We start from the raw sequence: 25,250 nt of genomic DNA, 5'->3' as shown, positions 1-25,250 counted from the left end.
ACCATTTACCTACTGAAGAACATTTTAGTTGCTTCCAAGTTTTGGCAATTATGAGTAAAGCTGTTATAAACATCTGTGTGCAGGTTTTTGTGTGGAAATAAGTTTTCAGCTCATTTGGGTTAGTACCAAGGAGCATAACTGCTAGATTGTACGTCAAGAATATATTCAATTTCGTGGGGCGCCTGGGTGGCTCATTCAGTTAGGTGTCTGACTCTTGGTTTCTGCTCAGCTCATGATCTCGTGGTCATGGGATCGAGCCCCACCTCAGGCTCCATGCTGAGCACCGGGTCTGCTTAAGATTCTCTCTCCCTTTCCCTCTGCTCCTCCCCCGCCCCCACTCAACCATGCTATCTCTCTCTAAAATAAATAAAAATACAATCTAAGGAAAATAAAAGAATATATTTAATTTTGTAAGAAACTGACAAACTGTCTTCGGAAGTGGCTGTACCAGTCTGCATTCCCACCAGCAACAAATAAGAGTTCCTGCTGCTCCACATCCTCGGCATCCTGGTGTGGTCAGTGTTTTGGACTGGCCACTCTAATAGGTGTGTAGTGGTATCTCGTTCTTTTAATCAGATATTTTTCAAAAATCTTTTATCTTGGTTCTTATGTTTCATTTCTCATTTTGCTAATTTGCATTGTTTTCACTAAGTGGGCTTAATTTTGTAATTTCTTTTCAAAATAACTATTAGTGTTTTTCATTAGTGTATCTATTTTTCTTCCCAGATTATTATTTCTACTTCTTACTTTCCTATGACTCATATTTTGTTCTAGTTCTAACTTACTCGGTTTTTTGTCCTGGGGGTAGGAGGTAGTTTGTTTCTGCCTCTAGTTAGGTTTTACCTTCAGTAAAGTCATTCTGAAATTGTTTTGTTTTTTTTTTTTTGGTGACATTTCAATAATTCAGTTATTTAAAAATACTCCACAATTAAAAAATACTCCATAATTTTGTTCTAGATTTTTCCACTTCCCCTAAGTATTTTCAGTTTTCATCTCCCATTCTCTCTGATCTGCTCATCAGTGGGTCTAAAAAAAAAAATTCCAAGTGTGTATGTTAGTTTGCTGAGTAATCCCTGTGAAAGAATGAGATTAAAAAAAAAAAAGGGAATGAGATTTTTGCATTGTGTTTAAAGTTAATATTTAGAATCATTTATTTATTTTAATAACCCATTCAAAAAGGAAGACTCACAGATACAGTTCTGACTTAATGGAAGGAGGCACAGTTTTTATGTACTGGGCGAGCTGTGAGGTTATAGTTAGTGATTTAATTATCTTAAGTTTGGTGAGCAAATTCAACCCCTCTGACAAATTTTGCTTACAACTTGAAGTTAAAAGTTCTCATTAGCAAATCTCAAATGTTTCAAGTCAACAGTCTTGGGAATTTTACTATTAAAGTTAACTTGTGAATATTTTAGAATAACTCTTTGTCCTTGGTATATAGAAATTTAGGTTTATATTGGTTTAGATTAAGTGTAGATTTAATTTATTTTGTGGTTACTGTATGTAAATATTCTCTAACCTTCTTCCGTATCTACCAATGCTTTGCATTTCCAAAAACACTTGTGTTAGCAACTTCTTTATTTCATGTTTTCTATTAAATACAAATAAAATTGTGACCTATGGTTTCGTTTATAATTTTAACCAAAGCTAATTTTTCATTTTTACACTTCAGATAACCAAATTAATTTCTTTTAGTTATGCATTTGAATTCTTATAAATCGAACTAGGTTTTTATTTTCAGAGCTAGGTGTGGAGCATATTTTTATTCATCAATTTATGGAGATAAAATATTAATAAGAGGAACTTCTAAATTGTATTTTTTTCAGAAATGTTTTTCCATTAAAATTTTTTTCTTGGGGCGCCTGGGTGGCTCAGTTGTTAAGCATCTGCCTTCGGCTCAGGTCATGATCCCAGGGGCCTGGGATCGAGCCCCGCATTGGGCTCCCTGCTCCATGGGAAGCCCGCTTCTCCCTCTCCCACTTCCCCTGCTTGTGTTCCCTCTCTTGCAGTCTCTCTCTCTCTGTCAAAATAAATAACATAATAAAATAAAATAAAAAATAAAAATAAATAAATAAAATCTTAAAAAATAAATTTTTTCCTTTTACTATGCTCATATTGACATATTTATTCTTATTAATTAAAATATAATTTTGTCCTTATCTTTTCTCAATTAGTCCAAATCACAGCTTTCACATATTGCCACATTAAGACCCATCATCTAAAATCTGAAATGCCAAAATGTCTAGCTACTTTGCAAGTATGATATTATTGAATGTCCTATGTAAATGTGCAACTGCTTGAAAAAATGTCCTTCAGAATATCTTTGGTAAATAGAAAATGATTCCAATTTAAATGTCCTTTTGATATCTACTCTGATTATCATTGCTTTATTGACTTTGTGACTTGCAATGAGGAATCAACAAAAATATAAAAGAGAAGGAAAATAAGTAGCTAGGAATAACATTTTATCCAAGAATATTCAAAACATCGATTTGATTCATAGATTTAAGAGTGTACATATAGATAGTAGCACTATATTATAGAATATTTGGTATGTTATGGATACTAAATAAGTTTTTACTAAGTGAATGAATGAAATTCAGACTTTTCAAAGGAGGTAAAAACAAGTACGGTTTGGGTTAAAACGTTTAGGTCTTTGCTGAATAGCAAATGGTAGTATTTCCTTGGACTAACATTATCCTCCCCTTAGTAACTTGGGAAGTGAAAGTTTACCCAACTGATTACATAGCATTTCAGAGGTGTGTGAATCAAACAATAGGGAAGGGAGTCTCTTCTACCTTTCCTTTACTTCCCTCTCTTCCTTTCTTCCACTCTTTTTCTTTATAAATTAGCAATCAATTTAATTCAGATTTACTATAAAAAAATCCAGAAGTAAAGCTTCTCTTTCCCTTCACTTACTTTCACCTATCTAAACTCAGTAGAATTTTGGTATGTTTTTTTAGGTGGGTTTTTTTGGGAAGAAGATTCTCAGATGCAGATTTGTTTGCAAGAAGTTTATCGAAGAATGCCCTTGGAATCAATATCTATCCATGGGGGAGCAAGGGAAGTAAGAATGTCAAGAGTGAGGGTAAGCTTTGTGGGATGCAGTTGTGACAATGGCCTCTGCCATTTCCAGGGGGGATCTCTGGAACTTGTATTCCCCTCCAGAGTTGTTCAACTTTGAAGGGAGTGCTAGGCCTTTATAATCTTACATCTAGATTAGTCACTGGAGGTGGGGTGTCCCCAGGAAAAGGGCTAAGTCTTGGGCAGAATGACCTTCTTGAGGCGACTTAGGAGAAGTCTGGCAGAACCCACCTCATAGTGATCAGTTCTGGCCCATTGATTACTGATCTCCCACGGTCAGGCTGTCTGTCTCTACCAAGGCACAGCAGCATTACAGACAGCTCTCTCTCCCTCTCTCTCCCTCTCACCCTCTCTCTTTCTCAATAGTGTATAACTCACTGCTACAGATGGCATCGTTTGATCCAGAACCTTAGGGATCTATGCTGTGATTTCATTTTGGGGACCAGGCATCAACTCCACATAATATCCTTTCCCGTCACTGAGACCTTTAATACTGAAGGGTCTGTGAGATCATATGGCCCAAGCTGAACATGCTGCAAGTTTCCTTCCTGCTTTGGGTCTCAAACTTTCATGCTACCTGGTAGGTGTGCCTGAGCAGTATTTCCTAGTATGTAATATGCTGCTTCTGGAACCCAGAGAGGAATACAAGGCATTATATTTCCTTCTCAGTGCAGGGAGAAACAAGATGCAATTATTTGTTTCTTGGTTTAGAAATGATGTCATAGCTTATCCCAGACCACTTAACTCCTACGTATTGCTTACATGGCATTTCCCTGAATCCTTATAGGGTTTAACTCCCATTCTCTGTAAGGCATGTTATACCAAGGCCTGTTATTTATATGCTACTTCTTGTGTTTCCAGTCTGATTAGCACGGCACTATCAATATAGCAACCAATACAGTGTCTTACCAAATGGCCAGGTCAGGTCTCTTTTGACTATATTATGTCAGAGAGCAAAAGTATTAACCTAGTTCTGGTTAAGACTATAAATATATACACATAGCTACTTCAAGTGATTCCAAACAATTTCTGATCTTTCCAATGGGGATAGAAAATGATATCTTTCATCAGATCAATAATAGTATGTATACCAAGCACCAGAGGCCATGATCATCTGTTCTAGCACAGAGGCCACGTCTGGGCAGCAGTTGAACTTGGGATTACTTTCTAATCGAGGTTGCCTTATTTTACTGTAATTCTCTAGGATATGCCTGTTTTTTGTAGGGTCCAGGCTGGCTAATTAAATGATGAGAACCAGCAGCCATGTGCCCTTTAGGTCTTTAAGGGGGGCACTGATCTCTGCTCGTCCCCATGCCCTCCATCCAGGGATGACATACCTCTTAAAAAATTTATAATCTTGAGGGAAGGAAAGTTTCAGAGGCTGTTAATTGGCTTTATGTATTATGCAGATCTTTTTTTTTAAATTTTATTTTATTATGTTAGTCACCATACATCATTAGTTTTTGATGTAGTGTTCCATAATTCATTGTTTGCATATTGTATTATGCAGATCTTATTCCACAGTCTAAGGAACCAATATGGGGGTTCAGCAAATTACCAAGTATGTCCATTATAATTATGCATTTAGGGACAGGAGACATGACCAGCGGATGGATCTGCGGGCCCACTGTTAACAGGAACTTGGCCAAGGCTCCATTTATTATTTCATCCCCATATGCTGGTTACTCTAACAGGGGAAACATGATGATGCTTCAGTATCAACTCAAACCGTGTGTCCCAAAGCCCTTGAAATGTTGAGTATTTTCTTCGCTGAGTAATTGGATTAGGTCAGGTCTCTCTGCGGAGGGACTAAGGCACTTGTTAACCTATGATCAATAGCCCCAAATGTGAACAAGTAGAAACTGCCTTTTGTTGCCTCGTATAGGAACTGGAAGGTATGAGTGTTTTGGAAAGTTTCAGTCTCCTATGTTCATATACAAAGGTATCTTATGTAAAAATAATGATTTAGCTTTTTAGTAATCTCTCTTAGGTTAGAGTTCTACAACATCCTTTTCTTTCTAGACATGTTCCTTTTTGTCTTGAATCAGAAGAGTAGGTCTCAGCACTGGTGAAGGGATGTGAGTGGGCAACCTTGTCTTTTTCAGATCTTAAAGACTTTTAGCTTTTCACTGTTGAGTATGATGCTAGCTTGTTATATGTGGCTTTTATTATGTTAAGATAACATTCCTTCTATAATTAATTTGTTGAGAGTTTTTATCATGAAAGGATGTTGAATTTTGTCCAATGAATTTTCTGTTTCTCTTAAGATGATCATATGATTTTTATCCTTCATTCTGTTAATATGGTCTATCACATTTTTGATACTCTTATGTTGTACCATCCTTGCATCCCAGGGATAAATCCATCCTGATTATGATCTATGGTCCTTTTAATGAGCTGTTTAATTCATTTTGCATGTATTTTGTTGAGGATTTTTGCATCTATATTCATCAGGGATATTGGCCTGTGATTTTCTTCTCTTGTAGTATCCTCATCTGGCTTTAGGATTAGGGTAATGCTGGCCTTGTAAAATTAGTTTAAAGTGTTCCCTCCTCTTCTGTTTTTTGGAAGAGTTTGAGAGGACTGGTAATAATTCTTCTCTAATGTTTGGTAGAATTCACTAGTAAAACCATCTTTTCTTTGTTCTTAGCTGCCCTCAGGTATTCTAATTACTCTGGTTGCCTCAGCGCTCCGAGTGATGTGAGGAGGTAGTAGGTCTTTGGGGCAGTGCCCTGAAAGCCTGAGGATGCCTTTCCTCTGAGAGAGAAATTGCAGGCTGAGTGGATCTCTCTCAGCCCTGAGCTGGATGGCTTGAGGGAGGATCTGACACAGATAAAGTGAAACTATTTCTCTTAGCCACTTCAAAGCAAAATTCTTAATTTTATGATCCCCTGGGGTGTTGCAAATTCTTACCTGGATTCTAGAGGTTTCATAAAGGTATTTTGGCTCAAGTATTGTTGTTTTACCAGTGTCTCTGTTGGGGGACAAAGGCTGGAACTTCCTATGCTACCATCTTGCTGGCATCACTGTCTAAATATCTAAATGTAATCCAACTCATCAAATGTCAAAATCAGCCCTTCTTAACTTGGGTTGCTAGGATGGGTCAGGAATTGCTGGACTCCTTGAAAGAGTTTATGAAATTTTAGAGAAGTATATGCTTTCATCAGGTTCTCAATGACTCTGAAAAGTGAAGAGGCCAAATGGTGTTTACACGCTGGTAGTAGTGTCGATTGGGAACTTGATTCAGCATCTTTGTGTTTAACAGCTTTTTCAGAATTTTTTTATCTTGGAACACAGGTCTGGGAGCCTAATCTCCATTTTGATCATTGTTCCCATGGAATGGGGACAATCAGAGTTCCAAATAACAAAGTCTTGAAAGACATCCCATTTGTAAGTTGAAGCTACCCATAGCTAGGATAAAGAATAATTGAGTTTAAGGATTTCAGTGGCTGATAAACATTTCTATGCTTTAGCTTGGATTGTAATTTCTACAACACTAGACCATATATATTTACAAAGCAGAGTACCACACACAGGGGTACTTAATAGCAACTTATACTTTTAATAATTATTAAACGGATTGAACTTGCTTAAATTTTCAAGTAATCATTCTGGAAACTAGGCAGATTGTCTATAAACAGAGGGATTTTTCCTCTGAATTCTGAAGCACGGCTTTAGAACTATTCCACCCCTCCTTCCTAGCACTTCTCTGACTGCACCCTTACCCAAATAAGGAGGGATTGAAAACTGTGTGTTATACTAACAGCTGCCCAGTCTAAAAAGACAGACATTTATAGTGGCTCCTGGATATGAACTGATTCAGAGAAAGGGGGTAAAATTTGTGGTCTCAAAACTTGCTGGGTTGCTGGTATAAATTCTACTGATACAGTTACTTCACAACTTCACAATAATTATTTCCACCAAAGAGAACAAAATACATTATTTGTGGCCTCTGTTATATAAAATTTCATAGTTGGATTAAAAAAACCCCTAGAATATAAGGCAAATATTTCAAGTAGTAATCATTCATTTAGGTTTATTTTTAGGCATCTTCTGGCACTCTAATATTAAGTTTTAATCTTCTGTAAATAATCTTTACCTTGGAATTTACATCTCTTGGACTAAATGAGGTATATTTTTTATTCTTAAAATAATGCAATAGTTAAGAAACTTATTGCATCAGCACAGTTGCAATTTATATTCTTTCTCTCAAGAGTTGGATTACACATTTGGTAATTTAGAATGCCAAATGAATAAAAAAGAAAGTGTTTTCAAATATTTCATTTGTATGAGTACTTTTTTGGAGGGGTACAATCTCAACTATCCTAACAGGCTTTTAAAGGAAAACAATTAGCTCTGCCAAGGAAAGAACTGATGTTTAGACAATGGTGTTTAAGCAGAGAGGAGTAGAGTGACTCTTCCTCCAAAGATGTCAGAGGACTTTGGTAGGCTCAGGTATCATACCTTGTCAACTTGCAAAATGTCTAATGGCGGCAGAGATGAGTTTTCCTAGAGGATATCCTTGGTGAATTTGAAATCTGATCATAAAGAGATGGAGATTCTTATTCAAAACCACAAAAGACAGAACTGAAGAAATAGGCATATTGTGAAATAGAGCCCTCAATGAAGCACCTCCTTACAAGGTGCTTAATTTCCATAGCTGAGTATTGAATTTCCATAACCGAGTATTGAATATTATTTCCATAGCTGAGTATTGAATATTATTGAAATGAGAAAGAGATTTTGGGTACGGGATAGATTGAAGGCAAACTTTTAGAATTAAAGAAAAACTGAGCACTTTTGGAAACTTCCTTTCTAATTCTATGAACTGATGGTAAGTATAGACCAAATCTCCTTCTACCCACTTTTTTCTGATTTGCTCTATGCCTTGAACCACAAAGGGATCATTATATTATGATCTTGAACAGTATTTATTACTTGATTACAAGCTTCATGCAATGCGGTGATTTGTTGTAAAGTTAGTGGTTAATAATAAAGTTACTACTAATAAAGCACTGAACTTTGGGAAGTATTTATTTTGAAATATAAACTGGAAAAGTTATCCCTCTAAGTGTCCTTTTCACTCACTAGTATTAGCTATGCTTTGTCAGTGGGAGAGAAAGGACTTAAAGAAAGAAAACAAAAATTTTGAACAACCCTGGTACATTTATGAGAATGCTTTCTATCCCACATAAGGAAACTAATCAAAATGTTGAGAGCCACTGGGCTGATCTATAGCCTTGTACATTTGTCCATTGTGTTGGGGCCAACACCCTAATAGAGAGAGATAGGATTTCACAAGAGAGGTTGACCCAGAGAGCCCAAACACAAATCCTAAATAATTATGAAAGAAGACCTATTATCATTAAAAATATTTTTCTTATCATAGAGTTCTATGGTTATTTTTCTACTTTTTAAATCTAAAATAAACATATGCTCTATTTCCAATCTCTAAAATTCATTCTTCTTTGTCATTCATGTAACTGGATTTGTGAGCCAATAGCATCATTTTATGGTGATGTCATCATTTCTGCTTTATTAAATTGTGCTTTCCAGAGGGCAGGGGCTATCCATGTACAATTAAATGCATAGTAAGTCCACTTAGATGATGATGTTTTAATGTTAGTCCTAATGGATCCCTTGCTGCATGTTGTTCACTTGTGTTTGTCATTACAACTTGGTGGAACTTGATTTCTATAGGTTTCCCATCAGTTGTCTAGCCAAAGATTTCGCTGAATACCTCTAATATTGGCAATTCCACTAATTCTTTGTGTGGCTCATTACACTGTCTAATTAACCTCTACATTAAAAAATGTGCAGAAAAAACCTGAATACCATTTCTCTTATTTTTGACTGCTTCCATACATACAATTAAATTTTATTATCTCATTTATTTTTACTCCTTAATTTTTTGGAACAGGCACATCTTCACTTAATGCTATTTAAAATTTTCATTTTAAGAAATTTGTCTTCTCGGTTTCATGCACATCTTTCTGTTGCGGGAGTATCTTCTTTATGTATAACCTTTACCATTCAAAGACTCTGGAACCTCTGTCATGATTTATTTTTGTTGCTGCAAAGCTGACAGTATGTACTACTGTGTTTGTCTAGAAACATTAGTATTTGCCTGCAGTTTCGCTGTTTCGACACTGGGTGGCCAAAAGGCATGGAGGAATTGAAACTCTAAAACTTTCCCCTTTTGATCATGTTGGCTGACAGAAATCACTCTGTATCATACTAAAAATGGGAGGAAACTTTGTACAAGAATCTGAAGAGAGTTTACGTGGAGAAATTTCAGAGCTTGAGCTTGAGCTGTCTGGAAATAATTAAATCAGAACACTACGTAGAGTGAAAAGTACACTGGATTGGGAACTGGGAGACAAGAGTTCTTGTTTATGTGCTTGAGTAAAGAAAAATCTAATTACAATTCTGGCTGCCCTCACTTTTTAACTGAATTACTTGAGCAAGTTATCTAACCTCTGAGCTTTAGTTTATAAATCATAAAGTGAGATAATATCTATCTTATGGAACTATTATGAGAAGAAAGAGGTAAGTTAGTTTTCTTTCTGATTTTTGTTGGCCATTTTTGATTGAAAATTTGTAAATATTGCTCTCTACTTAGCTTCAGTTAGAAATGGTCTTTACTGTGTGGTCAATTGGCTCAGTGGATTTCACTCCCCTTCTCCCAATTCTTAGCCACATTCTGTGAATGAACAAAACTGTGGGTTATGAAAATCTATTTAGTCAGCAAATTATAGAGGGAAATGAGACTTTGAGCTAAAGGTTAGAAGGGCCCAGCCTTTTAGGTATGGCACTGAAAATTGACTTTCATCTTGGTCTGTACCTCTAGGATGTACCTTGCTCTCTGATATCTTGGTTCCCTGCTAAAGTAAGAGTCTATCTGCTTCCACAAACTTGCATGGGGTAAGTAGGGAGAGGAAAGAGGGTAAAAAGGGAGTGAGAGGCCAAGAGCAATCTAATGAATCCAATAAACCAGGCAGGAAGAATGAGGACTAGAAGAAATAGTAAATGCCCATGATTACTATAAGTGTGATAAAGTCAAGAGATGGACAATCTAGAGCTGGTAGTATTGGCTGTAGGAGATTGTGTCACTCCTTCAGTGAAGACTGGAGGAGGACCAACTCTGGGTAACTGTTACGAGAATCTTCTGAAAGAAGACAGGCAATGAATTAAATGAGGTAAAGTGGTTAAAGACCCTGGACTTCTTACCTCAAGCCAATGGAAATTTTTATTTCTGCTGGAGGAAGAGAATGGTTATTAGGGCAACACCCTCAATTCTGATGATCCTGCCCTCCAATCTATGCTGCTGAGACTGGTATTTCATTATATGGACCATTAATTTCTCACATATCTGGGATTTGTCAATTTCTTCCCAGTCCTATCCGTGTGAGTTGTTCATAATAACTCTGTAGCTACTTACTTGCTGCCTACCTAGTTCTGGAAATCATGAAATCTCAGACTAGCATAATATTAATAGCTCCTTTCTATGAGCAAGTAGTGTCTGTAATATAGGGTTGCTGGTTGTTGTTGGTTTTTTTGCTGCCTTATATTGCAGAACTAAACTGTCCAAAAGGCCACTATTCATATAACCTATTGTTTAGCTCATTAATAAATGGGTACAAACTGTGAAGTGCAATCAAGACATTGTTTTATTTTTCTCCCAATGCCTTGATGTCTCCGGCTACAGCCTTTTGTGGTGGCCACTTGGTCCATAAAACTAATATGTCTTTGACCTGTGAAGTAATAGATTTGCCTCTTGACTATCAGATGATCCCTCTACTTTGGACTGCTGTTCTTGGTCACTTCAGCCAGGCTCCCACCTTTAGAAATTTTCAGGCAAGAAGCAGACACTTTTCTATAATTTCACATTTGCCCCCACTACTGGGGAAACAAATGTTAGATTCTCCCAAGGGCTCTTTTTCTCTCTGCAGCTCAGCAAGCATCCAGGCAGGCAGAGAGACCAAGAATGCCCACCTCACCTCATTCCTCCCTGTGGCCGACCTCAGTGTTCGCAAGGGATAAGGATACCTACACCCTAGAGCCCTGGGCAAAACACCAGTATCTAAGTTGTCAAAGGGAAGGGCTCTTATTGGGCTCAGCATGAAGCTAATGCTGGGTCTCTTCCTTACCTAATTGCTCTGGCAATGTGGGAAAAAGGTTTATGTGCTTGTAACTTAAATGAGTTGATTATAAAAACCTAGGGCTTCTGGAGTCTAGGGCTATTTTTCTTTGATCTTTGATTGAATGTAGCATCGTGGAGAAGTGGAACTTTCCGTGTACCCTAGGAACCACTGTAGTTCAGCTGTTGGAGCAAATTGGACTTCAGTTACCATTCTAAAATGAGGCTTAGTGTTAAAATGTGCATGGAAACAGCTGAATGTTGGAAATAGAAACAAGTAGGTGGGGCTCTGGAGGTCAGCAGGACAAGATTGACCTTAAGGAGTGCATTTGAGATCCTTGTTTCTGGTGATATGTGTGTGTGTGTGTGTGTGTGTGTGTGTGTGTGCACGCAGCAATGAAGAAGGATTTCATAGACCATGTCAACATTGCTCGAGATTTCCAGAAGTCACTTGAGAATGTAAAATCATGTAATTACATTCATGTGATCAGCAGGTTGGAAGCTTTAAGTCATTATTATTAGATGTTAAAATAAATGTGATCATATGTTATTCCAAAATCTTGTCAATTGAATATATTGGTTACTCACCCAGCCATCCATGTCTGCAGCTTTACTAGGTGAAACACAAATGTACTAATGTGGGATAATTTATAAAATATAAAATATAAATTATGATACAATGTAGTGAGTGTAAAAATGGAGAGAAGTTTCAGGTGTTTGGGAGCACAGGAGAGAAACAGTTACCACAGTAGAAGGGAATTGCAGATGATCCTAGAGAAGAGAACTTTGGTCCTGAGCCTTAATGAGTGAGTTGGAGTTAACTAGGTGAGATTGTTTACAGATGTGGTGGTACCAAGGGTTTCAATCAAGCCCATTTGGGAAGTCATTTATGATACGTGTTTTTCATCTCAACTCTTTGGAACATGTTAAGAAATCAGAAAGTAAACAATGTCTCTAAGTAGCCAAAATAGATGACGGGAGGTCCATGTACCAACGATGAAATCATCACTGCTGTGTAAAGGTTGCTAGTGATTTCTAGCAGAACAAGTCAGATTTTATAATAGTGTTGATAAATCTGAATTGTAAATTAAAGCCTTGGGATTAATTAATTCAATGGCTGCCCAGAGAGTAGATTAAGTCTTGGAAAATTTGTGCTTCCTAGTGAGGAAGAATTACAGAGACTTGTTCCATTGTATTGGTGAACGCTGTTGGACAGACTGTATCTGATAAAGGGAGCAAGTCTGGAGACTTGATAATCTGGACAAACTTCTAGTTCTTACCCAAGATCAGTGTCCTTTACTCCATACTGGGAATACTCTGCTTTCCACGGGTCAGTCTACCAGACGCCTGGTGGATGAAGCTACCGTGCAAAATGCTAGCCTTCTGGGATAGCTATTGTACTCGATTATAAAAATGAAAACAAGTTCTTCCTTTCCCTGTACCAGGTTCTTGAATATGTTATTGTAGCTCTACCCAGCAAGAGATGGAGTCTTTTTTCATGCCTTGAGTCTGGGCTGGCCTGATGAACTCCTTTGCCAAAGGGGGTGTAACAAACATGATGCAAGCTAAGACTTGGAAGGTGCTTCCCCTATTGCTACTCTTAGAAGCCTGTGAACTGCCACCCTATGAAACAGCCAGGCTAGCCTACTAGATGGAAGGAGACACGTGGCCTAGTTACTCCCTGGCACTCCAGCTTACAGTCAGCCAATTGTCAGGTGAGTGAAGCACCATCCTGCCGGCTGACCACACACACATGAGCTGAGTCCAGAGGAACTGCCCAGCTGAGCCTCGCTGAGCTCAACCCAAACTGTGAATCCACAGAAATGTGAACTAAATATCTGTTCTTTTTTTTTTTTTTAAGATTTTCATTTATTTATCAGATTGAGAGAGAGAGAGAGAGAGAGAGAACGAGCACAAGCAGGGGGAGCGGCAGGCAGAGGGAAAAGCACGCTCCCCACTGAGCAGGGAGCCCGATGCAGGACTCAGACCCAGGACCCTGGGATCATGAGCTGAGCTGAAGGCAGATGCTTAATCCACTGAGCCACCCAGGTGCCCAATAAATATTTGTTCTCTAAGTCACTACATTGTGAAGTGGTTTATTCGATTTGCCTATTTACTGCATATAGGACAGTTTTCCCTCCTAAGTTCTTTCTCCTACCATTCCAGGGAGTAGTTCTCTTGCTTTATTTCCATGGTGTCCGTCTGCTCTTTGGTGTCCTGATTACTGAGCACGAAATATTTAAAGAGTATTTATTGTGTTAGGTACTATGCTAGGTGATGGGGATTCTCAAAGTTATTAACATACACACATTACCTTGGGTTATATGGAATGGATTCTGGGCTTCTTTCTGTTCACCTAATTAGATGACAACACTGACAAGATGAGCATTATTGCAAAAGATAGAAATAAGGTGGTTAGCACCAAAGAAACAAAACAAGAGATAAGCGGGATTGAGTGGCTTGTATGGGACACTCCTGTCCACTTGTGCACTAGGAATTAGAACTCTGTGTTCATTTGTTTTAATACCCTAGAGCCTGGCAGAGTACTGAGGGGAGCTGGTGCTCATTTTTCTTCTCATTCCCACTACTTCTTCTATTCTTATTGATGGACCCAGGTTCCTCAGCTAAGGCTGTTCCATATTCGGGTCCAAATGATTTTTATTTCTAAAACAAGAGATAGCATGTTTTAGTGGTGGTTCTGGGGAGGGTAGAGAAAAATCAAAGCCCAGACCAAAGCAAACAAAACCCCAAAACTGGCTTCGGATTTAGTTTGAATCCCAGCTTGGCCATTTTGTGACAGTGACATTAAGTATCAATTAAAAAAAAAATGTATAATGAAGGTATATCATCTATTTTATGGGATGTTGTGAGGACTTGAGATGAAGATTTGGGATCACGTATTAAAGCCCTGACAGAAAGCTTAAAATGCCCCCAAGTGACATTTTAGTAATCCCTCAGAATATGAAGAGCCATAGGCAGAGTTACGATCAGTGAAGTTCAGCATTCCAAGAAATTACTGTTTACTGCTTTCACAGGAGGAAGTGGGGCAGTTTAAACAAATAAGAGGCATCGTCTCAAATACCTCCCCTATTAAACTGAGGAGGTATTTGTTGTTTTGTTTTGGAGAGAAAACCAAAGATTTTGTTTTAAAGTCTAGGAGGTGCTGGAAAGAGGAACACCTTGATCTAAAAATCATTAGGAATTATTTGGATACTGACAAATAGTACAAATGTTGTTAAAGAGTTTCAGCATCATAGGACTCTGGATAAGAAATTCTCTGTTGTATTTTGTAATTAATGTATACATTTGTTCTTTTTGCTTTTTTCATCTTTTTATAAGAAGACAAGTTTAATTCGGAAAACAAGGATGACAATGTCATCCATTTTAACAATAAAAATAGTTTTGACAATAGGATAAAATTATAGATTTTCCTACAACCACACAGAGCTAATGAATTAGAAACTAGAAGGATTATGATGTCTGCATTTTATTTCTTGTGGGAAAGGAAGGCCAATGTTCTAAAGTGATTTTGTAAATGGTTATTCCTCCCAGCACAGAGCCCCAGTTTCCAATGCCATTCCTGCTTGGATTCTATCCTACTACTTAACAGAGCAGACACAGAATTACTGTAAGATTTGCAATGAAACAGTGTCAGTTGTTTTAAAATGAAAACTGTGCTTCCTGGAGAAATAAGTCGCTAGGTAAGAGGAACGAAATAAAAATCTTTGATACATGACATGAATCTTTTGAAAGAGACCATTTGAGGGTACCTGAAAATGACTGTCATATGCTAGGCTGATTCAAATCTACTATAGTACAATTAGCTAAAATAATAAACCCCATATGATTTAGCTCCTACTCCTTGTTAGTCTAAGGTATTTTCTTATAAATTCTTTTCTTTCTTAAGCTTATACTAAGCTAGATTTATCAAGTTAAAATAGAATCACTCCAAAAATTCAGAGTGAATGGTGAGTGGTAAGGAACTTAATCATAATGTTTGTGTATATTTTATAACTCAAACATACAGAAACATTTTTGAAAACAAACTTTCAAATGGTAAGTTCACAAAATCTAAATATTAAAGTTACTAATGGGACCTCACTTGAACTTCACTGACGTAACAAAACATTATAAAATCTGGGGCACCTTTATTAAAACAACCATGCCAACCTACATTACTCGATGCCTTTTAGATCTAAAATATGTTGGAATTACAAAGCATGTTAAGATAAAATCACTAACAAGTGAAACATATATTCCATATTTGTTTGTATATATGGTGACTAGTGTTACTTCTATTTTCTAGCTGGTGGAGGGGGCATGTGATACCTAGTTTGTCAAAGGTTTCAGTGAATTGAAGCTATAAAAGCACAGAACTTTAGAGCTGGAAGGAATTTAGTCACCTTGGAAATTATCAGTTAGTTGATTAAGAGGTATAAATATTGGCTCCAAAACAAGATCTTTGAGATATCCCTAGTTTGTAAGGGACTTGTAAGATCTTGTAGATCAGCATCCTATTTTTTTGCTTCAGATTTTCTTTTCTTTTTCTAAATCTCTTATTATTACTTATGCTTTTTAAAATACTGTTCTAATCATTAGATTAAGGTTTTGCTCATGACCAAACTTGGTCAAAGTGAGCCTAAGCAGACCCTTCATTGAGTTCGTATGCATACTGCTTAAACCAACACCCAATTTGACCAAACCTGTAAGGACATGACCTTCCAGGGTCTTGCTATTAAATTTCTGTAAATATCACAGGTTCCTTTAGCAAGGACTCTGCTTACATGGGGCAGCACTGCAAATCCTCTTTCTAAATCCATTAGAGGTTGGAATTTGTAAAAATGCAAAATTCTCTGAAACCAGATACCCGTTTCTTTTTCTTTGTGGAGAAATTGGGAGTCCTACTTACCTCCAGTCAAGCTCTCTAACCCGGTTCTCCCTCTAGAGGGAGACATAGTCCAGCTTTTATACCGATTGCCGCCCTCCCATCTTTTACTGTCTCTTTTTCTGCAGGACCGCAGTTTGCTATAAGCAGCAGCCGCGGCTGCTAACAGAACAGGCTGTTGGGAGAGACGGAGGGAGGCGACGTAACCGGGTTCTGCTATCCCATTTTACCGCTTAACTCACCCTGGAGTGTCGGGACCTATTCTCTCCCTGCGTGCTCCTTGCACTATACAAGGAGGCCCTCACTCCGTACTCCCCGGACAGCCAGGCTGCTTGGAATAAGGGGTCTGGGCGGCACGGGGGAGTCTGCCCTTTACGGTGACTTCCTAAAAGACACCACCGGTGTCTTTTGACCACTGGTGTCTTTTGACAGTACAGTGCCTGGGGTGAGAGGCGGAGAGGAGGTTTGGATTGCTAAACCGCTTACTTTTTTCTTTTTCCCTCTTCTGGTCATCTGGATTTGTTTCCTGGGCCCCCTCCTCTGCCCCTTTCTCTCTTTTCCTCCCGCCTTAGCGAAGTGACCCAGGTAACACCTCGCTTGTGTTCGATGTTGGAACTCGCACCTTCTCGGCGGTGACGGTGGCAGCGTGCTGGGGACAGGGGACAGCGGCGGATTTCCCTTCCTTCCAGCCCACGATGTCTAGGGGGGAAGCGGTTGGGCTGCGTGGGGCTCTGCCCGCAGCACTTCGAGGCGGGATTGAGGGGCTGCAGCTGGCCAGGAGTTGCTGCTAAGTGGACTGGGCGCAAAGTCTCCGAGAGGGCACCAGCTGGGACCTAGCTGCTAAAAGCGGGAACAAGGGGTACCTGATCCGAGGAAGCTGGCGTCTTGAGGGCTGAGGACGGCCGAGCGCAGAGCCTCCCCTCCTTGCTGCCCCTAACCTCCCCTGCAGCTCCTCCACGGTGGAGACTTGGGACCTGCGAGAGCCAGGGAACAGGAGACGTACGTGGCAGAGACTGCTTTCCTGAAGGTGAATCGTTCCGTCCAATTGCCTTTCCCCAGAGAGCCAAAGGGAGGGCGGGAGAGAGGGACGGTGGATGTGTGAGGGTGTGTGAATGTGAGAGGGAGCGACGACGTGAGGCGAGAGGAAAAGTCTTTACTCGGCGTTAAAAGCAAACAAATCAGAGATGGAATAAGATAATTGCTGCAAGACCGCCTCGATCCTCCAGTCCGGGGAGCCGAGCGCACCCCACGCCTCCGACGAGGACAGCGGGCGACCGCGGGCGCTGGCAAGGGCTGCGGGACTTTGGCTTTGCCTCAGTAAACAAATCTTTTGATTACTTTGACACCGTGGAATAAAGAGCGGGGGGGAAAAGCGACGAGGCTCACGCACTCCACCTTGCACCCGCTTTCAGGGGACCCCAGTTTAGATGTCAAGCGATTCCTGAACCCTCTTTGCTATCGGAGGAGGAAACACGCGCGCGCACACACGCACGCTCAGGGCCACACTCACACGCCCTCCACGAGCACACACCACCAGACTTGGGTTCCCTATGCCCCAGAACGGTGACGGCGGATTGGCATCTTGGAAGCGATGCAAGAGCGATAAGGCTGGCGCGGGCCCGCGGAAGCTGCAGGAGCATCGCTAGGTGTTGCCGCCACCAGGAAGCCGGGCTGCAGGTAGGTGCGAGCCGCGTCTCCGGCCCCCCGCCGGCGCTGGGGACCCGGAGGCAGCTGGAGGACCTGGGGCGCGGAAGCCCTCCCCTCCCCGGGGGTCGGTGGCCGTAGGGGGCCCGCCCCGGGAAGGCGCCAGGTGAGAGCAGTGCTGGCTGGGCGCCCGGCTTCTCGCTCGCGGGCGGTCAGGGTAGGGGCGGGGGTAGAGGGACGCCGAGAGAGGATCCGAGCACGCGAAGGAGGCTCCGGGAGCGGTGCCCTCCCTCCCTGCCCCATTTCTCCTAACACAGCGAGCGACCCGGCCGAGGATTGCAGTGGGTTTTAATTCCATTCCTCAACCGAACCAATCCCGCTTGGTAACCATTTTGACTCCTAATAAGGAGTTGGGGGTCGCGTTCAAGAGAGGATCAATGGGATGTGTCGGGTCGCCTTTCTGAAATCCCTACTTTCTGTCCACTTCTGATTAGTTAATTCTCGGGCCTGTCTGCAGAGGGTGGGCGTTTCAGTGAGGCTATTGATTTCCCCACCTCTAACTATTTTCATAAAAAATCAGCTTGGTAAGTTCCAGAGCCTCACCTATTTAAAGATTTACTTAGATTTGGGAACGGACACTTCATGACTGAATGAAATAAAGCTTTAGTAAAGGATTCTACAGGAGAGCTTGAGGAAAGGGATCATTTTACGAACAACGTTCAGGAAAAGAACAGCTTCGAGAAACGAATGCTGTTTTTTTTCCTCTTTCTTTCCTGATAGATGCCTCCCAAATCTTGTTAATGGTACCCGGTTTTTCTGCCCCGCTGCTTTGCTCTCCCTTCCCCCTTCAATTCCAAAAGGCCAGGTTCCTACCAAGAGGTGTTTTCTTTAGGCTACTGATCTGTACTTGTCAGTGGGGAACGTGTTATTTCCAGAAAGTGCCTTTGCAAAGGAAAGTTTGATATTCGTCGCCCTATTTCTCCTAGAACTGCAGACTGAGCTATCTAGTCTCTACTTGAAAAGGACGAACTGTGGGAGCTTGCTGAGCCCTCGGGTAGAAGCGACGCTTTCCTATTCAGTATTCCACTTCCTGACCAAGTGTTAAACAAGCGTTTGGAATCAAATGTATACTTACTATAATGGCTAGTTAGCCTCTCTTTCCTGTGTGCTGGCTGACTTTGGCTTGTGGCAAGAAGACCAAAAAGAACATCTTCGTTTTGTTAGTGTTAAATCCCTTCTTGAATTTTGCAAAAATCATTTTTGAAAAAACAAAAACCCTATATACAATCTTTACTCTGAAAAGTGCCCCCAAAGCAGTTAACTGTAGAAGGGTCCTTCACTCAGGACAGGATGAATTTCAATGACTATTGACTGGATGATAATTATCTGGTTCCTGTCTTCCCAACTAGATTGTTTGAGACATCAATAATCAGGCTGTTATCAATTAACACTTTAAAACTGCTCTATTAGGCAATGTAAGTTAAGACAAATGAGTAATTTAAGATTTCTATGTAAAGGTGCTAAATGGCAATAACTAGCAAAGGAGATTAGAAACACTTCTAAAGCCCTTAAAAAACAGAGCATGAAGATTATTTGTATTTATTCCAGGCTTTCCATGTTTGCACGTGTATTCTCAGACTGGTGAATCTTTTACAATTTCAGATTTGCTACCTAACATCCTTAAAAAGGATCAGATGCATTTTTCTTTACCTCCTTCATCTGTTCTGGATCACATCCTGAGTCAGTTGTTTGCATGTTGACCTTTTTTAGGGCCCTAATTTTAAAAGCCATCAGTAGCCATTGAAAGGCCATCAGTAACCACACTGGAGCTTAATTTTATTTTCTTAATTTTTGGTGAAAAAAACTGGATTACATTATTTAGAGATATGATACTATGAGAGAAGTGTCACTACCAACTGAATGCTGAGGCACAGTGACTCTTCAGAGGAAGAACACAGTTTTAGTGTGTTGTTTTATTTAAATCAGACATTTTTTGAGGCTAAAATCTTGATTCTTTTCTTGCCCTTTAATAGATTGTGTAGTTGAGGCTACTTGAACTTACGTATTTATACATACTGCTATATGTATGTATAAGAAGAAGAATCAAAAACCTTGACCTTAAAGCAAACACCTATAATGCTACAAGTTGTACCAAAGGGGGAATCTAAGGTTTCTAGGTAGGTGTGATTTTTGAATCTGAAAAATTTAGTTATTTTAACAATGATAAATTGGAAAATGAAGATTCATTGAAATGCCCATGGATCTGTGACAAAAAAGATACATAGTGCTTAGAGAATGCATTATAGTATTTACTAACCACCAAGTTATAAAATGTGATGACACAGCTGTAAAAAGGTCTGTTTTTAGACATGGCCACTTTTCCTTTTTAAAAATTTATAAAGTGATGAAACTTAGGAGGTGATAAAAGATTTTATGGAAATTATTTTGTATATTATTAAAAAGTTTTGGTGGTCCTGGATCTAATCTCTTTAGTATTGCATTTTAATGATGATCCTTTGACAAGGTGTTTTTGAGTATTGAAATGTTAGATGTGCATTTTAGGGTTGATTTATCATAATTGCCAGTATGGATTAATCTATACATGTAGGATAAGATGTGTCTTTCCAGCATTTTCCAGGCATTATCATGGGCCGTAGTAAAAGGTATTGTCAGATTCTGCCGAAGTTCCGCTGTGGCGGCAAACTGATGACCATTTGCCTGTCTGATGTATGTCCCAAAGTTGGAATGTTCCGAAGTGTCATCAGCGACTTCCAATAGATTTGAGAAGAGGAAACAACCAGAGTGCAAACAGTTCAGGGCCCCCACTTTTACTTCTCCAGTATTTTATTAAGGATACCTCATTAAGTTGTATTATTCTGCAGCTGTTTTTTTCCTTGAAGATTCAAGTAAAAATAAAGAACTTGACTGTGCAATGCAGTTTTGTTTCCTTGGTGAAAAACCCTAAGACGAAGTAAAATAAGCATCTAACCTAGTCCCCTTTGATCTGTACCTGACATTTGTGAATGCAGTTCATCAACCTGTCATTAATAAGGCTCCATCAAAAGAAAGAGAAGACATGCGTTAATACAGGTTGTTGCTAGATATGAAGGCAAAACTAGCTAAATCAACTTCATATCTGGTCTACATACTTGCACAGTTTTTGACGTGATTTATCTTGCTTACAATCCATTGATTTCTTTAATGCTATGTAATATGGTACCTTTGCCATTTTGTTCCAAAACTCTTTGGTTAACTTTATTTTAAACTACTTGAAGCATATTGAATTATACCACTGGAAGAACAGGAATAATTTCATAAGGGAGTTACCCTAAGTCCTTTTAGAGAAAAGTTTTACTTTAGATTTGGAGCATAGTCTGAAACAGGGAAGATGGAAAGGTAGGCCCAGCAAACAGAATTAAAAGTCAGTTTTTATTTTTTAGTTGTCATTGACCACTACTTTATTTGGTCATTTTTAGAACGCCTGATTCTATTCATTTGGCGTAGTGATTCAAGTGTCCTTGTCAATGAACTATAACAATTCTTTTAACAGAAATTTAACAGGTATGGTTGGACCTGTTGGAATGTGAGAAAAGTAATATTTAAATCTAAATTTCTGTATTATCTACCTAATCTTTATCTCTCTGTCTATATATCCATATGCATATGTATGGATGCATCTAATGGCACCCATGTAAAATACTGGTTTTGTGTTAAAGAAGGAAGAACGACTTTCAAAAAGTCTACATTTTTCACTTTTTTATGTGATTTGACCTACAGTGCAATTGTATCTATGGTTTAACAAGGTCATTTATGATTGAGTTTACTGTTTAAACCACTGTTGCATGTAGTATATTTTTCTCTTTAGTTTTTCTTTGGGAGATATTTTTATTTGTTAGGTTGCAAATGCAAAAAAAATCAACTTTATCCTTTATGTAGAGGTGCTTGGGATGTGTTTATTGACCCTATGACTGGGAATCAACACATTTAAAACACTGAATATATTTGTATGCCATCTTTATTAAATATGCGCCTCCACAGTTAAAACAAACCATGCATTACATTAGAGCATACTACTCCGGTTTACAAATGGTATCTATAAATTTCCCAGAAACATCTTGATATATTCCAAATTTGTTAGATTTCCAAAACCCACCCACTTCCAATGTGTATACCACATGTATATGTTGGATTTCATCCCGTGCTGTGATGATAGGCAAGCTAGTCACTGGAATCAGTGAAATCCTCACCTATTTAGGCAATTGATTGATATTGTCATTGGAAAATAGAAGACTTTCAGTTACTTTTTGATTCAGATGAAAACAATATATAAGCTATAAGGAGAATATTCTGTTTTGTTCACAGTGATCCATATGGGGTATGATATATAACTAAGGAATCAGAGAATATATGCTTATATTAGATGAAGTCCTTTTAATCACTTCAATTTCCTAAATTATTCCATAGGAGCTGTAATTGTTTTATGATTTTCCTTGAATGACCGGTTAGCAAAGGTACGTCTCCCTTTCCTTTAGCCATAGCACAAACATACTCATTTAATTCAATTTATATTTATGTTGCTTTACACAGTAAATTTTTGAAATTCTTCAGAGTGGTTGGTTAATGTGATAATGTTGCATTCTTAGCAATTATGGTGCTGGGCTGAATTTAGTACTTTGACAAAATGGGGACAAGCAGACAAGTCTCCTTTGCTCTTTTATCTCCATGTGTTATGTAAAACTAACTCTTTACATAAAGCCTGGAGAGTGCACAGTAGCTTTTAATGAATGCAGGGTTAGTTTCATTAAATATTTTTGTTTCTTTTCTTTTTCTTTCTTCTTTTTTTTTTTTGCTATGAAGCAGTCCCTTATAATTGCATGCATGTGAATGGGCAACTGTGTTGACCTTTAAAGGTCATGCAAAAATTTTAAAGCTTTCAATTTACAGAGTTAATTGCCTATGGCCTCCTGTTGCTGCATATGGAGCTTTCTGCTGAGTTTAATAATACAGCATAACACTTTGGTTTTCTGTGGTGGATTATGCAGCTTCTATAAGGAAATTTATGAAAGTATCAGTAGTAGGCACTATGACAGAAGATTTTTGGAAAAGTGTATTTGTGCTTTGCTATTAAAGTTTTCAAGTCTGAATGGCCTGGGCTATGAGGAGACAGACAGATTCTTTCTGGTACAAAACACTGATCCCTCAGAATTATTACCCATATGTAAAAAACTGGTTGTATTTGATTTTTGGATCAGTTTTTCTCTTTAACATTCTTCTTTGAGATTCCAGTGAGAATTGTATTTAAATATTGCAGGAACTAAATATGCATGCTCTCATAAGAAAAAGACTAGGTGAGGAAAAGCAGGCGGGGTTATTTGTCCCAGTCTTTTTCCTGTCTTCATATTCTTTATCGTTATGGAGTAAGCATAAGCAGGCAACTGAGAAAAGGTTATGTGGTCATAGGAAACTTAATAACAAAAGTTCAACCTAGTAATAGAACACAGAGACTTTTGTTAGAATATATTCTTCCACAGGGCAGGCCTTCTGCAGCTCTAAAATTTGGTCTACTTGAACAATGGACCTTTATATACCGATGGAGTGAATTTGTGACTACTCAGGTGAATCAAGAATTCAGAAACCGCCAATTCAGACCATATGAGGAAAACAACCTGTACACTTATATTTCTTATTTGTATTAGTTTATGGGCAGTTCCAAATGTATTTCAGGTGGGAGAAACTGGTTAATGTGGCCATTTCCTTCTTAGGGTAGTTCTGCCTTGTTTTAGATGTATGGTGAATAGCACACTGACGTTTGTTGGTGCTGATGAGTGCACTAAATTCCTTCTTAAAATGGCCATCAGACATGAGTAACAGTGACCTGGTCCTGCTTTTATTTGTATTTTCTACAGAAAGTTGAGTTGAATTGCGTGAAACAGCTCTAACTTTAGTTCTTCTCTTTTATGGTATATAATGAGAACGGAGGTAGATGATCCACCTTTCAGTCAGGCGATCCAAAGGCCAACAGGAGAGTGAAAGGGCGTTGTAATCTCGTACTCCATAAAACGGGCAGCTTTAAGTTCAAGGAAAATTTCTAACTTTTTTTTTTTTTTTTAAGCTTTAGCTCTTGAAACGTTCTATCACAGTAGTTTCCTGCTAAGATACATGTATTTAGCTTTCTTGCAAACTCCTTTTAGATTGACTGTTGGTATGTTTATAAATATACCGGAATTGGGTCAAAATTTAGGCTTTGCTATTGGAAGATACATTTGCTCAGCATATCATTTGTTGAGTGGTTAAAATTCATTGGCTTGCATTTTGGTTAGCGGATAAATTTTGGAAATGACTATTACAAAACCAGCGTGGGGCAGTGGTGAGAGCCCTGGAGATGCTTCTGTAGCTCTACAAAATAGTTAATAATAAATAACCTGTAACCACAAGAACATCACTTCATTTCTCTGTGACTCAGTTTCTCAGCAATGTATTTTTTCAGTCAAGTTTTCAAGACAATTAAAAATGTAATTTTCTTCCCCCATGTCCAGAACTACCAAGCATCATGGCAGGGGAGATCTAATAGTACTGCAGGACATACCTTTTAGTTAGGAAGTCAGACATCTAGCACCTAGTTCCTGGCATACCGGGAATTATTCCATAAATGCTCTTCAGTAAGTGGTCTGTGAGAGTTGTTCAGCTTTATCAGATTGAGATGATGGGGCACTTGGGTAGCTTAGTCAGGTAAGCATCTGCCTTCAGCTCAGGTCATGATCCCGGGGTTCTGGGATCGAGCCCCGTGTCGGGTAAGCAAGGAGCCTGCTTCTCTCTCTCCCCCTGCTTGTGGTTTCTCTCAAATAAATAAATAAAATCTTAAAAATTGGGATATTGATGATTATGGTGATGACCAAAGACTCTGGATGTGGGTACATAGAATTGAATAAGATGAAATCTCATAATTCAGTATAGCCATTTTGCCTAGTTTTACATGATGCTCTTTTGCTGCAAAGCAAGATGTGATAGGCCATGAGTCTTAGGCTTGTTAGGATTTCATGTCTTCTCTCTGCTGCCAGTTTTCATAGTCACTGAAATAAAAAGTTTTTTTTTTTTTTAAATGAACCCAAATAAAGGCTAGCAAATGAATAATCTTCATATACTTGTTGGTAATTAAAGGCATGCCTTCAAAATCTGTGTATGAATTTTTGAGAATTTATAATTCTGGGAAAGTTCATTTATTCAATAAGTATTGAGCATGCTCTAGGTGCTTGGGGGTATGTCAGTAAACAAAAAAGACAAAGGTACTTGCCCTCATAGAATTTACCATTACAGTATATTCAAGTTTTGAAATGAATCTGGAGGAATGATTCAACAATATATTTTGCTGTGTCTGCTCTTGCTATTAATTCTCGTTTGTAACTGTGAAATACCGTTCTGAAAAGAAATAGTTAAAATCACTAAAATGTCAGAATCGGAATGAGTTGTGTAGAAAAATATCATGGTATTTATTTAAGG

The 25,250-nt window shown here is 38.8% G+C and overlaps 1 protein-coding gene and 1 long non-coding RNA gene across 7 annotated transcripts in view; one reads left to right on the top strand and one right to left on the bottom strand.

Annotated features, from left to right (window-relative positions):
- LOC118555031 (uncharacterized) overlaps positions 1–17,106 on the bottom strand; it is a 34,804-nt gene extending 17,698 nt beyond the window's left edge. The window contains exon 1 of the long non-coding RNA XR_004926764.2: positions 16,973–17,106. This is a non-coding gene — a long non-coding RNA (uncharacterized LOC118555031). The remainder of the gene's footprint in view (positions 1–16,972) is intronic.
- Positions 16,258–25,250, top strand: part of TAFA2 (TAFA chemokine like family member 2) — a 461,307-nt gene continuing 452,314 nt past the window's right edge. For 2 of the 6 annotated variants that reach the window (XR_013449245.1, XR_004926761.2), the window contains exon 1: positions 16,259–17,786. The gene's annotated coding sequence lies outside the window, so the exon portion shown is untranslated. Of the gene's footprint in view, positions 17,787–17,896; positions 17,920–22,242; positions 22,265–25,250 lie in introns of those variants that run through there. The other 4 variants (XM_078076201.1, XM_036122878.2, XM_078076200.1 and 1 more) reach the window with 4 other exon arrangements.

This window comes from Halichoerus grypus, chromosome 6 (assembly GCF_964656455.1).
Source record: "Halichoerus grypus chromosome 6, mHalGry1.hap1.1, whole genome shotgun sequence".
Lineage (NCBI taxonomy): Eukaryota > Metazoa > Chordata > Mammalia > Carnivora > Phocidae > Halichoerus > Halichoerus grypus.
Note: the sequence above shows the minus strand (reverse complement) of the source record. Positions and strands in the feature narration are given on the sequence as shown.